Source organism: Lactuca virosa, chromosome 4, assembly GCF_052849685.1.
Source record: "Lactuca virosa cultivar CGN04683 chromosome 4, Lactuca_virosa_CGN04683_v6, whole genome shotgun sequence".
NCBI classification, from domain to species: domain Eukaryota; kingdom Viridiplantae; phylum Streptophyta; class Magnoliopsida; order Asterales; family Asteraceae; genus Lactuca; species Lactuca virosa.
This window is the reverse complement of record NC_136429.1, coordinates 132,683,749-132,701,531: the sequence shown is the minus strand read 5'-3', so window position 1 is coordinate 132,701,531 and position 17,783 is coordinate 132,683,749. Positions and strand designations below refer to the sequence as shown.

General features: G+C 34.7%; 1 pseudogene; it reads right to left on the bottom strand.

Moving 5' to 3' along the window:
* Positions 1–621: 621 nt before the first annotated feature.
* On the bottom strand, positions 622–1,194 carry LOC145168474 (mitochondrial import inner membrane translocase subunit TIM23-2 pseudogene; annotated as a pseudogene).
* Positions 1,195–17,783: the final 16,589 nt, after the last annotated feature.

Here is a 17,783-nt window from a genome sequence, read left to right as displayed (position 1 = left end):
AGACCCGACCTAATGGCAGAGAGACTACTTCCATTGATGTATTTTCTCAGCATGAAACTTGTTCTCTATAAACATAAACAAAGCCAAATCAAAAGAAACATAAGCAAACAAACACTGTCTGCTATCCTAATTCAAATAGAAAAACGCTACAATTTCAAAATCAAAACTGGACTTTAGTTTATGAAGGGAAGAAAGAATCAACATACAGTGAGATATCAAACTCTATGTAGTACTCTACCATTTCTCTACACAAAATAAGAGCATTGAATACTCAAAAGTGAAAACAGTGGACATAAATATTCAATATGTGTTCTCACCTGAACAAATATTCATCAACCAATAAAGCCACAGAAACCTGTGTTGATACAATTCCCATATCAAAGTCTACAATGATTTATTTGTGAATAAACCCTTCCATAAACGTATAAAGTACACAACATAAAGGGTTTCAACTATCAAGTGCACAAAACAAAATCACGTATTTCATTCCATGCCAAATTATGTCAATCATCTAAAATATTGTAAAATACTAAAATATCATAAAAGACTACATATGAATCACCTTTGGAAATCTCAAAAGACCAAAACTTGTAGTAAGATGAAATTGAATACAGATCGAGCTCAGATCGGTACGTATCTCTTCAAAATCTGCTTCCTCGTCACGGCTAATCCCACCGCTATTCCACCAATAGCTCCGGCAACAGGCACCGACCTAGGGCCCGCTGCCGCCTTGTAAAGCGCTCCAGTCGCTAATCCTGCCTCCACGCTGTTAATAATATCATCTGCATCCCTAGCCTTAACCATCACGCTCTCCATAACAGCGTACACCAGTCCGATTACACCCACACGGTTGCCGATCGTCCGAACTGCATGTCCAGAAGCATTTAAGATCCGATTAACCCTAAGTTTCATGGTGTCTCTAGCCTCAGAAGCCTTCACGCCCTTTACTAAACCCTTCCCGGCGCCAACTACTGTGCCGCTGAGGTAACTGATGCCAGTGTAGTATGTCAGGTTTTCGCCCCATGAACGTCGTTGAGCGATGGATTCCTCTTGAAAGAGGTATTCAGGAGATGTGAAAAGTTTGTATAGGGTTTGTGCGGGGACTCTAAGATCTTGGTAAGGGCTGTATAGCCGACGGTTGTCGTGGTGGTCGTCGCTTTCGTTGTGATTTGAAGATCTTGGTTGGTAAGACATGTTGTAGTTAGGGCTACGATTAGGGTTTCGATCTTTCAAGAATATGATTCCAAAGGAGAGAGAGAGAGAGAGAGAGAGAGAGAGAGAGAGAGAGAGATTGAGTGCAGAGGTAGAGGAAGACGAACTGCTTAAAGGATTATTAGGGTTTTTTGGTAGAGGATTTTAGAAGGAGAATAATGCATCAGGCGGGTCTTTAATTTTTTGGGATTTCATTCCCCCCATGTGCTATTAAAAAACATAGACCGCGCCTTCCTAAAAAAAATATAAAACGACACATTTACACGACACACTTTTTATGATTGGTGCCCTCCGTGTTTTTATTTTTTTTGTTGGACACTAATTTTAGGGCACACAAAATTGCTTGTCCTCTATCCTTCAAATTTTAGAAAACTGACATTATTTTTTAGGACACGCACAAATGCGTGTCCTCTATCAGCGCGTGTCATTGTTTGCGCGTCATTAAAGGGCTGTTTTCTAGTAGTGATACCTATATACAAGTACTTATGTCGTTTGGTTTTCAAGGTTTTATTGTAATAGGGTTATAATTTAGACCTTGCTTGATCCGAATCCTTCGGGTTGTCATAGTATGTCCTAGTAAAAGTATTATGTGTTATAACCGTTAATCCGTTTGGAACGTGGAATGTCAGGTATAGATCGACGATACTGATTTATACGGATAGATATCTCACCAACGGGTGCTAGCTACAACAATCGTCTGACGAGGCGAAATCGGGTGTTGACGTTTCTACACTACTTTCTCCACGACGTTAATAAAGCATTGATGTGGAACTTTTAGCATGCCCATTTTTAGTGTTGGTGCAGAGACGTCATGTCGCAGTTCGGTTATGAGCTCTTTATAGACCCTAGATTCATTTCTTCACTGTATATAATTAAAATAGGATTTGTACGAGGGTTTTTGTTCACTTATACTAGTTGAAAGAGATTGTATGAAGTTGGATAGTTTGTGACTCAAAACGCTAAGTGTCATTACCAAAATTTAAGTTATATAACACTTAATTAACATCATGAAACAACTGGTTAAGGTTTGTTAACTTACATGTAATAAGTTATTTATATAAAACCTACACTTTGCATGTAACACAAAATTTATGTGGGAGGAGTTTGCCCCACTGATGCGGTGTCGGATCAAGCATACATGTTGAGTGTTAAAAAGTGTTGATGGATTATAAGTTTTTGTATACAAAAAGGAATCATACTTTGTTCTTGGTTAAAAGCTTATGAAATAACAATCTAAAATGTTATAAATCATCAATAAATCCTACAGGTTAAAGTAGAATGCTAAAAGATGATATACTTTTACCTTAATGAGAAATATGAGTATGAAGGTTAAGAAAAACCACAAAATAATAAGTAGATTGCCATAAAAATGCAAGTATTTTCTATGACTTATAAAATTATGATCATTGTTAAATATAAGCATGAACATGTCAAGGATGTATAAAATGACATTATATATAACGTTGGTGTTTTTCAAACTAAAAATGTATAATATAAAAGTACATTGCCTAAATTGTTTGAAAAGCGGAGTTTGAACAATTATTTGATAATTAGTTGAACAATATCAAAAATCAACTAATATTTATATATTCTATGAAGTTGTGTAAATATGAACATAAAATCGATTTTATTATATTTTTGTAATTATTATAAAAGTATAAATTATTTTTAATAAGTTAAGAAATCGTCTTATATGATTGCATAATTGATTTCCAGATTTTTAAGAATCGTTATTTAAGAAATTATGTATCATGTTAATTATGTAACTTATCGATTACTATGAAAATTGTTGGTTTTGATATTGGTTTAAACCTGAAAAATGTTATAAAGGCAACCGTTATGTTGCCCAAATTTCGTCACAACAGACAATAAAATTTGGAAATCCTTTAAGCCTTAGGAATCTCAAATACTAAAAGACTTCAATCAAAGATTATTTCTAAACAACAAAATTATAAGTATTCAACAATTTTATAACAGAAAGTTTAAAATTAGGATGCCTAGACACATTTCTAGGATCCAACACTTGCATGTCTTCATATATGAGCTATATTCGTTTTCTAAGTCTATAAGGACTAGGATCATTTCTTAAGACATGTAGGCTATGTTTGTAACTACACTAAGAATGTATATCTTAGTAAAAGTCCTATGTGTTTTAACCGTTAATCCATTTGGAACGTGGAACGTCAGGTATAGATCGACGATACCGATTTATACGGGTAGACATCTCACCAACAGGTGCTAGCTACAACAATCGTCTGATGAGGCGAAATTGGGTGTTGACGTTTCTACACTACTTTCCCCACGACGTTAACAAAGCATTGATGTGGAAATTTTAGCACGCCCATTTTTAGTGTTGGTGCAGAGACGTCATGTCACAGTTCGGTTATGAGCTCATTATAGGCCCTAGATTTATTTTGTTACTGTATATAATTGAAATAGGATTTATACGAGTGTTTTTGTTCACTTATACTAGTTGAAAGAGACTGTATGAAGTGGGATAGTTTGTGACTCAAAACGATAAGTGTCATTACCAAAATTTAAGTTATATAACACTTAATTAACATCATGAAAGGACTGGTTAAGGTTTGTTAACTTAAATTTAATAAGTTATTTATATAAACACTACACTTTGCACGAAACACAACGTTTATGTGGGAGGAGTTTGCCCCACTGATGCGGTGTCCGATCAAGCATCAAAGGTAAGTTTCTATGGCCCGATTTTTATGTTTTTCATGTTTGGGGGATAATACATGTTGAGTGTTAAAAAGTGTTGATGGATTATAAGTTTTTGTATAAAAAAGGCATCATACTTTGTTGTAGCCTAATTTTGTATACGTAAAATTGTTAGGCGTGTGTCGTGATTTTGCAATAGCCATCGACAATGTAATTTCTATCTTGGTAATAATAGAAGATTGTGTTTGGACTGTTCAATGTATGTTCAATAACCGTGATCACTGATTTACGTTGCACACCTCGACGTTTATGCCAGTGGTCGGGGGTGTGATAGATATACACTTAAGATCATGTATCTGAGAATGTGTGTATAACCAAAGTATGTAGAGATATATAGAGAAACATAAAGGGTGTTATGAGTAATACAATTAAGAGTAGAAGAGATAGTTTGGGATTATGTCCTATAATCTTATGTAAGAGCAGATGATAAGAAAAGGTATGTGTGGATACCTAAGAGAGTTCGAATAGAGATAGAGAATGATTATATGTGGTATAATCATAAGTGTATGTATCTATGTATAGACATACTGGTATTGTGTAGAATACTTACATGTTACTATACATAAACAAAGACTAATTACTTAATGAGTTAAGTACTAGAAGTGTAATAGAAGATCTCTTGATGAGATAAATAGATAGAATGATCGTGGGATAAGCATTATGTGACGAGTCACATAATAGATTTGTGTAGAAAGATGATTCCTTCGGGAAAGAAATAGAGGTTCCTTCCGGGACAAGATTATGATTCCTTCGGGAATGCGATAGAGGTTCCTTTGGGGACAAAATGATTCCTTTAGGAATGAGATAGAGGTTCCTTCGGGGACAAGGTTATGATTCCTTCGGGATTAAGATAGAGGTTCCTTCGGGGACAAGAATATGATTCCTTCAGGAATGAGATGACGCTTCCTTAGGGAACATAGATAGATGATCCCTTTTGGGACGTAGATAGATGATTTCTGCGGGAATTAAAGATTGTGTATGGTTAGAAAAGATAGAGAGAAGGTTCCATGAGTGTAACAAGGTAATGGAGTAATACTAAGGACTTAAAGATAATCCGTGAGGGATTAAGGGTAAGGCGTCCATGAGGGATTCAAGAGAAGAAAGAAAGTGTCTACGGATCCGTGAGGGATCAATATGAGAAGTATGAGGTAAAGAAATAAGAGCAAGATAAGAGCACACGTAGAGCATAGAGAAGAGTAGTGTCACACCCCCAAACCGGAACGAAGGAAACGTTCGGGGGCGGAGGACGTCATGTTTAGTATCACAAGACATGCATCATAGTAATCAAAGTAATAAACAACCATTTCATTAGAAGAAAGTGTTTACAAAGTATTGGTTTCACATAAGATAGATTACACAAGTAAATGACAAAAACAAGACATGAAGCTACTATGCTCCATCTTCTGAATCCCAGCACGTGTACCTGTCTACTAGTTACCTGAGAATACAAATTATTTTGAAAGAGTAGATCAGCATTTAAGCTGGTGAGTTCATAAGTATTTAAGTGATGTATTAGTAAGTTGAAAGCTCTTTTAGAAAAGTTCGCTTGTTCCTCAGAAGATCCTATACCTTATGATATGATGAAAGATAAGTATAAATGACTCTACAATCCTTTCTGTGAGTACTAAATGAATATAAGTTATATAGAATACAGATCAAACAAACAATCGATTGTGTGAATCTTCCCTAAACCCACAGCCAAACAAGGAACAGGGAATGAGGCGGAAGTCACACATCCCATTGTTTGTTAGATCTTCATTGTATATAACGCTGGTGCATTCATTTGGTACTCACGGAGTTAACTGTAATAGTTCCTTTAGTAAAAATAGTAACCACAATAGTTCCTTCTATAATCACTTAGTTTACACTAGTTATATATGATCTAATATCGAACAGATAGTTAACTGTGTGAATCTGCCCTAAGCCCACAACCAAACAAGGAACAGGAAGTAAGGCGGAAAGCACACATCTAACTATTTGTCGGATATTACATATATATAACCCTGATGTGTAAACTAAGGTATTATATAATTTAAAAATTAAGGTCCTTTAAGTTGTATTGGTTTAATAAAATGGATTAAACCTTTTAAGTTTCTAGTTTTGGTTTACTCAATGTTCTATCTGAGAGTATGCTTTTGTACTAGAAAACGATGTATTGAATTTATATACTATGACCTGACCTATACCTGGTACTCCTTATGGTTACTTGGTGTATACGAAATATATATTTAGTCAAGATCGAATAGATAGTAGACTGGGTGCATCTGCTCTAAACCCACAACCAAACAAGGAACATGGAATGAAACGGAAAGCACACATTCTACTATCTGCTGGATTCAATTAATATATATCTTTGATGTATCTACCGAGAAATCATAAAGTTAGCATTATAAGTCACATTCTAACTGAATGTTTATGTTACACGTTTTACTTATGTTGAATGTTTTTCCTGTATCATACATCGTGTTTGCTAACCCTGATACGTTGTATTTGTACCTTTGTTATTGAAACTCGGTATGACGTTGTACCTCGTGTTTGCTAACCCTGGTACGTTGTATTTGTACCTTTATTTGTGCAAACTCGGAATGATATGTTATTACTTCGTGTTTGTTAATATTGAATTTTACATATGTTTATGTGTTTCTTGTATCATACTTCGTGTTTGCTAACCTTGGTACGTGGTATTCGTACCTTTGTTATTGAAACGCGGTATGATGTAAGTGTCATTCTTCAAGTTTGCTAACCCTGGTACGTTGTATTTGTACCTTTGTTATTGAAACCCGATATGATGTAAGTGTTATTCTTCAAGTTTGCTAACCCTGGTACGTTGTATTTGTATCGTTGTTATTAAAACCCGGTATGACGTTGTACCTCGTGTTTGCTAACCCATGTACGTGGTATTCGTACTTTGGTTTATGCAAATACGGTATTCCTGAGTAATTTCATGATTTGTTCTTCTGTTATAGTTATAGTATGTTCCTTCTATTATGGTTATAGTATGTTCCTTCTGTTATGGTTATAGTATGTTCCTTCTGTTATAGTTATAGTATGTTCCTTCTGTTATGGTTATAGTATGTTCCTTCTGTTATGGTTATAGTATGTTCCTTCTGTTATGGTTGTAGTATGTTCTAGTATCTAGTATGAACCGAACCTCTAAACTATACCTATTATAGCTTACTAGTATGTTTACTTGAACTGTTACTGACTTGAATAAAAGTCTCATTTATCTACTAAGTTATGATTGTACTTTTAAAAACGAAGTTTATAAACTATAAAGTAACATAACTTATAAAGAGTTTTTGAAATGTTTTGATTACTCCAGAAACATAAGCAATCCTTGAAAATGATATTTATAACAAAACATTTACACAATTATCATTGTGTTCAACTTGTATTCCCCCCCTTTAAAGCATTTAAAACATTTTAAAAGATTGATTATAGGGGTATGAACTCACCTTATGTGGGTGATTCAATTGCAGCTACGCGTAAGGATGAGAAGTTCCACTAATGAAGTCCCGAGACACAACGAGTCCTAAATGACATATAATGGCATATATTGGCATAAATATAGGGTTTAGAAGCAACCAAATGCAAGGAAACACCTTTAGGGATTAGGAAACACTTTGACCAAGTGTTGGAATCACATGTGATTCATCTAAGAGGAGTATACGACCACTTTGAGGAGTGTGCGGCCATGGGTGTGCTGCCAGGGAGTGTGCGGCCGCACACTCATGGTAATGAGTGCACAAAAGTGTTTTCCAAAGGTAGGGAGGCTTGTGGGACAATTGTTCATCAAGTGTTGAAGCTAGAAATGCATTTTGAAGGCCCTTTAGGGGTGTTTTGAGGGGTGTATGGCCACACCTGGGTGTGCGGCGGCACACACCTTATGTTCATGAGTTCTGGGCATTTTCAAGGTGTTAAAATAGTGTTCTTAACAAGATCTAAGCATAGGGAAGGAGTACTTACGATCTGGAGGCTCGAGAAGGCTCAAAATCACCAAGAACAAGTGTGTGTTCTTGGTGTTCTTGGTGAAATTGATGAAGATCTGAAGATCTAGCCAAAATATGATTTCCAATGGATGAAATCAAAGGGTGTTACTAGGTTAAAAGGATTAACAACAAATCAAGGGAAGAACACTTACAATCTTGAAGATTTAGGATGAAAATCGGATGATAGTTGAAAGAGAAGTCGAGTTCTTGGCTTGGGAGGGTGAAAAGAGTTAAAGGAAAGCTAAGTCCCACCTATATACACGAGAGTGTGCTGCCAGGAGAGGGGTGTGCGGCCACACACCCAAGTGTGCGGCCGTACACTCCTCATGTTGGAGTGTAAGGCTTGTTTTCAGTATTAGAAGTGTACGCGACCCAATCCTATACTCGATGCTTGAATCACTGAGCTTTGAACGTTTAAACAGACTCTAAACAAGGCTAAATGATAGCAGAAACGAGTCTGACACTCAGTTGAGTTGAATGGCTGAACTAATAAGGCAAAATTTTTTGGGTTGTCACAAGTAGAGGAAACATGAGATGAGACACATTATGGAGGGAGATACAAAGATTAAGAAAATAGTAGAGAAATGCTAGATGTAGAGACAAATATAGAAAACGTGGAAAGTATGAGATGAGCCTGAGAAATGGCTAAGAAGGATAGAAGAGTTAGATGATTGGGAAGAATAGCAGCGTATGCTATTGGTGAAGAATAGTAGAGAGTAGAGTATGATAATGAGATAATAGAATGCTAAGACATGATAAGAGATAGAAGAAAAAGTTAGATGGATTAGATGAGAAAGATGGGTAGTCTGTGCCATAAGAAAAAGAGTTAATATGTAGAGTATGAGATAGAAGAAAAGAAGAAAGATTAGAGCATGAAAGATAGAAAGAACAAATGAACACGAAAATAAAAAGAATATAACTCACCAAACATTATTGTTTGATGTTGTAGAGATGTTTCATGTTTTTCAGGTTTAGGTAGCAGCAGACGTGGTAGCCGAAGTGAAGACTAGAACATAAGGACTTAGAGTAGGTTGTTAGTTTAGTTGTATTTCCTTGTTGTTCTTTTATGATGAAAAGTTATTGTAAACCTGTGATTAACGCTTGGGATGTGAACAACATGTTTTTATTTTTATGAGTTATTAGAGTTCCACAAATTTTTAGAGATAAATCTGATAATCCCATTAGATTAGATGATAGAAAGTTCGGGTCGTTACATAAAAACTCCATGAACCCTAGAAATCAGCTTGTGGATATTGAAATTGATGATGAAATTGGATTGGATTTTATGACCTAAATGATATTTGATATCAAAAAATCTAATTGGAATGCTCAAATTCATCCATGATGGTAGAATCAAGTTTAAACATGGATTTGTATTGATTTTGGGGAAATATGGAGAAAAGCCATGCAAACCTAGTTAGACTTGATATTTGGGGAGTAAATTAACTCAATAAACATGTAGGGATACTCTTGGTATAATTATAATGATGCAACACAAAGTGTCACTTGATTACTTGGTGAATCGATCAGATTTCTAGCAAAAAGGGCAATTTAGGAATTTAGCTAATATAGATTGGAATTGGCAACCCCGTGTTGCATTAAGTGATTAAAAATAGGAATTGGCAAGACATTAAGCATCTAACAACACCCAATGATGTATTAAATGATTTGGGAATAAGTCTTATTGGTTAAAGTAGGTTCCATATAAACTTAAGCTCTTAACCTTTTTATTTGAGTGTTTGTAAGCATTATAAACTTAGCATTTGGATTGAGGACTTAATGAATTAAGTTAAATGTTTTTACATGATAAAACATCCTCTAGTAGTGCTTAGAGACCCTTAAAGGTGTTACAATTGGTTACCTAAAAGACCAAAACCATCCAAGCATGTGTAAGACTCAAAAAGTGAGTTTTGGGGTTATCTCGAGGCGTGACCCACACTCAGGGGCCAGATTGCCCAGCTTGACCAAAGTCTAAATTTTGGTATTTTCCTCATAACGTTTTCATACGGACTCGAATTTACACAATATTTTCGCATATACTCATATTTTATATAAGAAATGAGTTGAAGCATTAAAATTTAGTAATGGAACCTATAAAGGGTATTTTGATCATTTATTGACTTTTACACAAGTTGTATAGGTAGTGTTTAAGAGTGTTGCTCTAAGTTAATGAACTAGAAGAGGATTTTTGATCATTTATTGACTTAATGAATTAAGCTAACCTTCTTCTAGTTGAGATAAGTACCTGTAGGATTTTTTTCCACTTTGGGGTACATGGAAAAAAGATTTTTGATTAACATGATAATGCGTTTAAAGTATTTTGAAATAAAGGTGCTTTACTTTTGAAATGAGTATTTTGATATTTTTGTATGGAATGTGTAAAGTGTGGAAAGTAATGACAAGAATATATCAATCGAGCTAGATATCCTCATAACAGGATATAAAGGAATCTGTCAGGGTGGTGTTACCCCTTCGTGAGATATATTACCTAACATTTAAGATGTTGGTGTGAACTAATTATGTTCTTTTCATCTTGATATAGAGTTAGGGGTACTGTTGGACCATAAGTATAAAAATGGCAATAGATTGATACTGTAATTAGCCCTTAATACTAAAAGGGAATGGAATATGTGATAAATAATTATTTTGGAACATGTATTTTACTTTTAAATGTTTTACTAAATTGTGATAAACATGAATGGAATGTGGGAAAATGTCTTTTGAAATATATTTTGCTTAAGACTTGTAATTAGCTAATCAAATTACTAATTCAATTAACCTCTTGTCGATGGTTCTTCACACAAGGCTCACACATTAATTTACCTATTTTCTTGTTAAACCTAGTTTCACGTTCGCTATTCCTAGGAATATGACAATGTTTTCACACAAATCATATGAGATTAGCAATTAAGAGATGTTCATGCAGCTTAATATGCTAGTTAATTAACAGAAAATAGTTGTAATTAACACATAAGGTTCTTTAACAAGCTTAACAAAACAAAATTACCAAATTAAATTAATCCAATCATAAATCAACACATAGTCATAAATCCATCTACCCTAAACAGAAGATATGAGTTTTAGCTCATGATTAAAGCAGAAAACAACTCAAAAACGAAATCAATTGATGCAAACATAGTTTAAACAAAAGATTAGGTAAAGAGTACACTTGATTTGCCTTGATCTCCCAAAATCGAATGATTAAACTTGATCTTCGAGTTCCAGAGTTTGAGCAGCAGCTTGAATCGTAATTTTATCCCCAAGGGTTCCAGAGAGCAGTCCCAAATTCGTGAATTAAAGTCCCTTATATAGTTTCTGAAAACAAGGGCTACTCGTCGAGTCCATAAACCGACTCGGCGAGTCCACCACTTAATATCCGTATACGATAAAGACTCTTGCTGGATCGCGAATCTTCAAGCCTACTTGTCGAGTAGGCACCCAACTCGCCGAGTTCTTCAGGGTTTTTTTCTTTCTTTCTTCTTTCTTCAATTCCCCAGTTTCCTATCGCTTTTTCTGCTTCCTTTTGCTTCCGAGCTCATCTTTTAGGCTACAAATTCATTTTAAACATATTTAAGTATCTTTTTTTCATAATTTGTAATAAAATAGCCAAAAATTATTAAGATTTAAAACAAAATATATGACTAATTATGCACATATCAAAATACCCCACACTTGACTTTTGCTTGCCCCCAAGCAAAACCGGATTTTAAACATACTAGCATCACATAAAACAATCCCAATCAAATCCAGCCATTATGCCAAGACCGCAACGCATGCATTTGTGTCTAAAAATTTTCATAAGGACCCCCCTCAATTCTAAATACTAACAATCCTCATAAACGCTCGCCCACTTCTTTTGAACTATGCTCATTTTATGCATCCCTCTGAATCCATCCGTAGAAGACTTCCTAACCTCAAGGTATTTTTGTCCACCAACCCAAGCATACATAATCTAGAAAATTACAACTTTTCGATACCACTATAGAACTTATTTGGAATTCTTCACTTCTTTGATATTTGGTCTTCGATTTCTTTGAATTCACCACCTTGTTGTTTGATTTTTGGTATCTTCAACTTTTTGAATTTCTTCAGAATTTTGATCTTTTGATCTCCATACTTTGATTGTTCCAAAATTCTTACAACTTTTTCTTGTAATTCTCTCTTTTTTTTTAACATCTAACTCACTTTTTTTTCACTCAAAACCTACATGCTTAAGCAGGGGCGCTCAACTTCAACCTTTATTGGTTAAAGAAATTAGTTTTCCTGGATACATTTCAAGTACACGATGCTAAACATGTTGCGTCCGTCAAACTAAGTGAGGTTGTGTTTTTGTCCCATGATTTCACTAGAATAATGGAGGCCACAAATGCATGATAACGTATATAGGCTCAACTAAACATTTGGGTTCTTCGTAAAATCATCAAACATAATACTAGCATGATTCCTAATTGCTTTTACCAAAATTTTCTAAATTAGCCCTAGCAATTTTATGCAAAAAATTTTAAAATTTAATCTAAGATTCTAAATTTTGACTAAATATAACCAAAAATTAATCTAAGATTCTAAATTTTGACTAAATATAACCAACCCCCTACCCCACACTTAATTTATGCAATGTCCCCATTGCATACTATGCATGAAAAAGAACAATAAAGAGGGAATTGGAACAAACTCCCCTGGGATAGTAGTCGCGAGGTTGATCATCTTCATTGAAAGCTCCATCTTCAATTGACTTTAGACATGGGAACAACTCATCCATGCCTTGGGCGCCGAATCTCGTGTGGTACAACTCCTAATATAGACGGAAAAACTCTTGGAAACGCTCAGAAAATGATCTTCAGAAATGTAGCCAATTGCCGTGTCAAATGTTATCAAATCATCGGCTTGAAAGATAAAAAAGGGTCAACTCGTCGAGTTCCTAAGGTGGCTCGCCGAGTTGAAGCGTAATGCTAGGCAGAAGTCGAGTTTTTACACTTGGACTCGTCGAGCCGATATACGCGCTTGCCGAGTCCATCGCTGTATGGACAAAATTTGTTTCTGCTCCAGGTTCGTTGCTCATGTGTGTGGGTAATATCAAATTGATACTCTCCCTCATTTTCCTTCAGTAAATAAGCTCGCAATAACCCCTTTCATTATCGGACTCGTAATTAGACTCAAAACTTCTCTCTCTTTTTCTTCTTCTTGCCTAGACTCGATTTTTCTTGATTAGACTTGACTCCATACTCTCGCATGCATTCCTCAACCTCAAACTGAAAAGATCAAAAACACAAAACCACGTAATAAAAAGGAAAAAAAATTAAAATTCCTAAATTATCCCTAAATACTAGAAGTTTAGAAAGAAAAAGAAAAGCAAACTCTAATGACGGGTTGCCTGCAGCAAGTACTTCTTTTTGTACGAGTCTTAAGCTGGACTCTCAACTTAATAAACTTCTAATAAACTCAATGCCCATCCATCTGTTGCATTGAATATCTTTTGTGGACCAATTCGTAAAATTTGGCTCTTTGCTTCAAAAATTGGCCAAACGAGCTTTAATTCATGTAACCCAAGAATCTTGACAAGGGTTGGAACCGGTTGGATACTAATCAGAAATGGATCACGCTTCAGAAATTTCTCCAAAGTTGGAATCGTCACCCCATGCTTCGAAACACAAACTGGAAATACAGGGGACTATGTCGTGGTAATGGTCAATCCACGGCTTGGTTCTTGCAACTCAGCTTGTTCTTGTTCTTCATCTGACCTTTCTGCTAGCAACCTTTCCAGCTCCTCCAAATATTTTTTTGGATTAAATTCTTCATCTTTTAACTCTAGCCCTTGTGACTCGGATTTTTCTTGTTCGTTAGACAAGATGTTATCTAACCATCTTCCAAATTTCTTCAAATCATCATCTGAGTCATACTCCTCATCTTCTTGCTCAATTTCCTGTACTACTTCCTCAAGAAAAGCATCAAAAGCATCGAGATTTGGAAAATACATAATAAATAAATAAAAATAAAAATTAAACTAAATATAAAAAAAAATTAATTAATAAATTAAAACGATAACAATTAGCAAATAAAATTAACTATTTGAACGGTTCCCCGGCAACGACGCCAAAAACTTGATGTGTGTTGAATGCACTAGTTTTAATCCTACTTTTTAATATAAATTAGACACACAAAAGGCAGTGAACCTGTCAATTGGTGGTATAGTTTAGCAAGTCGGGTATCGAACACAGGGAACGACAATTAAGCTAATTACTAATATTATCTAAAAACAAACAATAAAAGAAAGGGTTTTCTCTAGTTTTGCAAGACTAGAAACTTAAACACTTAACTAATACTCAACTAAGCAACTAACAACTAAGCAAATGAAAATCAACTAAATTCAATAATGGTAAAGACTTCTGTTTAGGTTTTGAATCATTTATTCCTATGGTTGATTTTATGACAAGTGCAATGGATTAATTAGCATTGGCTACCGATTAATGTGATTAGGTTCACGTTCGCTATTACTAATCCTTAGAAAACAAATCAATTTAAGCAGTGATCAAGTGATTAAACTAATTAATTTCCTAGTTTATTGATTCGGGTTAAGTAAGACATGTAATTAGCTAATCAAATTACTAATTCGATTAACCTCTTGTTGATGGTTCGTCACACAAGGCTCACACATTAATTTACCTATTTTCTTGTTAACCTTAGTTTCACGTTCGCTATTCCTAGGCATATGACAATGTTTTCACACAAATAATATGAGATTAGCAATTAAGAGATGTTCATGCAGCTTAATATGCTGGTTAATTAACAGAAAATAGTTGTAATTAACACATAAGGTTCTTTAACAAGCTTAACAAAACAAAATTACCAAATTAAATTAATCCAATCATAAATCAACACATAGTCATAAATTCATCTACCCTAAACAGAAGATATGAGTTTTAGCTCATGATTAAAGCAGAAAACAACTCAAAAACGAAATCAATTGATGCAAACATAGTTTAAACAAAAGATTAGGTAAAGAGTACACTTGATTTGCCTTGATCTCCCCAAAATCGAATGATTAAACTTGATCTTTGAGTTACAGAGTTTTAGCAACAGCTTGAATCACAATTTTATCCCCAAGGGTTCCAGAGAGCAGTCCCAAATTCGTGAATTAAAGTCCCTTATATAGTTTCTGAAAAAACAGGGGCTACTCGTCGAGTCCATAAACCGACTCGGCGAGTCCACCACTTAATATCCGTATACGATAAGGACTCTTTCTGGATCGCGAATCTTCGAGCCTACTCGTCGAGTAGGCACCCAACTCGCCAAGTTCTTCAGGGTTTTTTTCTTTCTTTCTTCTTTCTTCAATTCCCGAGCTTCCTATCGCTTTTTCTGCTTCCTTTTGCTTCCGAGCTCATCTTTTAGGCTACAAATTCATTTTAAACATATTTAAGTATCTTTTGTTCATAATTTGTAATAAAATAGCCAAAAATTATTAAGATTTAACACAAAATATATGACTAATTATGCACATATCCGCAACCCTAGATTTTAGGAGCTATGTTTTCACTATTAGACATACAAGCATTGAACACAAGAACTAGAAACCCTAGGAGGCATATGTAATTTTCGAAATTAACATATAATTAGGGTTAGGATACATACCTTGATTGTTATATTGTAATAACAAACAAACCCTTGAAGATCTTGAACTTTGGTAGCGAGTGTCACAAGTGTCGCACCTCTAATGGCTCACAAACAAACCTAGCAACCAAGGAATACTTTAGAGAAAGAGAGAGAAATATAGTAGAATTTCGGCCCTTAGGTTCTTTTTGGAGTGCATAGGCCGAAATTTAACCCTAAGAGGGTTTATATAGGTGCTAGGAAGGTAGTGGATTAGGCAGGTGTATCCAAGATAATCCTAATCCCTTAGCTTCCTCCCTAAGGCATCCAAGGCACCCTTAGAGCCCAAGGAAACCCTAGGAACACCCTAGAATTCGTTCTCCCCTTTAGGGAGGTTCTAGAATGCTCAATTCTCAACTATTGAACATTGTCACCTTTAGTCCCTGCAGTTTCAATTAATTCCTTTAATCCCAAAATTAATTCCAAATTAATTTCTGATTAAATAATAATTAAACAATATGATTTATAATTAATATATTATATCCATAATACATTAATAAATCATTTATCTTGATTTCAAATTAATTTATTAACCAAGTAATAAATTAATAAATCATTATTCTCTCTCTAACTGTTATCCTATTCAATTGCCAGGTTTGAAGGCAACCCAAAAGGACATTGCTACTATCAATTCAAGTATATACCAATTATAGTTATGGGATTAGACACCTAACCCAACAGTCTCCCACTTGGATAAGTCTAATAACTATAGTTGCAAGTATAACTTCAAAAATTGACTAGCAAATTTTAGCTACCAAAAGTCGTTGTCGAACTTTGACCTAGTCAGTGACTTGTCCTTAGATAAGTGATCAAATATCCCACCGTTCTATAAGATATCGTATGGACATGAGACATGGATTATAATCAATCTCTGTATAAGAGTTGTTTCCCGATTTCCGATTCATGACGACTAACTCAGACTACAATTGAACACATCAACTTAGTTCAGGCTTGGCCAAGCGCTTAAGATGTCATCACTAAATCATCGAGGGGCCCACAGATATCGCTTTTATCCCATTTATGGTAAAAGGAATGGATAAACGTCGACTCATATGCTTGTACAATTCACTCATCAAATCATACATAACAATATGTTTTATAACATCAAGTTACTGATGCGTTTACGTATTATCAATGCACAACCGACTCGCAAACAACAACTCATATGTTTCCGTTTCAAGAATATAAGATATTATCGTCTCAGAATTACTCGTGATAAAATCCATGAAGTAATTCAATGAATGTGGGTTAATCCAATACTCAAATTCCTATTTTAGGAGTACTCATGAACATTACAACAAACTTGTGCCACGTCTAAGCTCGTAGACAATCTACAGTCGGATTCATGACAGTCTTAATTTACTACTTACTTCCAAAAGGATGATCGATTGTGGATGTTTGAATAACCTAGTTATTCAGGAAGTAAAACATGCGAAGTGAAACACAAGAATAATCTAATTAAATATGGTCTCAAAACTTTTGAATATAAATAAAACACTTATTATTTAATCACCACACTAATTAGATTTTATTCATTGTATAATGTTTCGAGTAATCAACTTAATACTTGAATTAAAACAATAGTCATGCCATGCTCCAAGCATGCACACTATGTTTATCTATGGTCCTTCCTTTGTGAAATAGATCAATTGAACACATTTCTAACGATGCCTATTTCACAATTCCAAATACTTATCACAAGTGTAAGAATACCAAATTCTTGCCATTATTAGAATATGTTAGATTCTAAACTTACATGCAATGATCCTTTTGTAATGTCAAGGCACCAAAGTCACAGAGACTTGGCCAATGATATGATAAAACATTCCATTGGAGATTTTTTACAAAAACAATTCCATGGAAATGAAGTCTCACATTCAAAGTGCATTCCTTGAACATCCTTCTTGAATTATAGTTTCTAACTCGCACATAGATCTCAATATCCAACTCCCATTATGGAAAATTTTCCATATTGCCATATAACTATCAATTTTGAACAAGAATTACCTCTATTCATAACATGTCAATATGGTCCATCCAAATTAATACTATACTTCCAACTGTCCACACACAACCAATCTTTGGTAAACTTCAGATTGTCCTTGACAGTTGTTTAACAACTTTAGTCATATTTGGTTCCAGTATTTTTCCCTCTTAATGCCATAGGCATTTGGAAAATCAGAATGAGTGGATATTATAGCATAT